The sequence below is a fragment of the Microtus oregoni genome, unplaced genomic scaffold (assembly GCF_018167655.1).
Source record: "Microtus oregoni isolate MIOR12 unplaced genomic scaffold, Mior012 000067F_001, whole genome shotgun sequence".
Taxonomy (NCBI): domain Eukaryota; kingdom Metazoa; phylum Chordata; class Mammalia; order Rodentia; family Cricetidae; genus Microtus; species Microtus oregoni.
The window spans coordinates 901749-902500 of record NW_024543954.1 but is presented as its reverse complement, the minus strand read 5'-3'; positions in this window follow the sequence as shown (position 1 = coordinate 902500).

Genomic DNA, 752 nt, shown 5'->3' with positions numbered 1-752 from the left:
ATGTATCTTCCTTGATGATCCTAGGGTTTCTGGAACCAATCACCTTCACTGTTGTTATTACTGGAAAGGCAGGTAGAGCTGTAGGTAGAGCTTTGTGGGAATTGTCCCAGAGAGATTTACCCACAGATGGAGCTAAAATTTGCCTTTCTACCCTTTGCTCCTCTTCATCAGAATTTAGAAATTCCTCAATCTTTTCAATTCTGTTCACCATTGCCTTCTGCAATGTCTGAATCTCCTGTCCAGAATTATGTTCCAAAGCCTTCATTGAGGATTTTAAAGTATGAAGTTTGTCCATTAGAGATAACATCTCATCTTTGGACATAATTTTCATGGCATAAACCATGCCTTCTTGAATTGACAATTATTCTGACAATCTGTCACAGGCTTTAGACAAAATTCGATTGTCACATTCAGCAGTTTTGATTCTCTCAGTTAATGTTTCAGTTCCTACAGAAAGGGACTGAAGCTTACGATCCAAATCAGCTGTTCCCTCTTCCATAGTAATGAATTTCTCCTTAATATCAGCCGTTAATGTTTCAGTTCCTACAGAAAGGGACGGAAGCTTACGATCCAAATCAGCAGTTCCCTCTTCCATAGTAATGAATTTCTCCGTAATATCAGCCTGTACCTTTTCTAAATTTTGCTCAGTTGAACGAGTCATATTAAACAAAGATCTGTTCTCTTCCTGGAGAACTTCAAACTGATTCTTAAGAAGATTGTTGTCATTCTCAATTGTTTTTAAGAGTTCAACC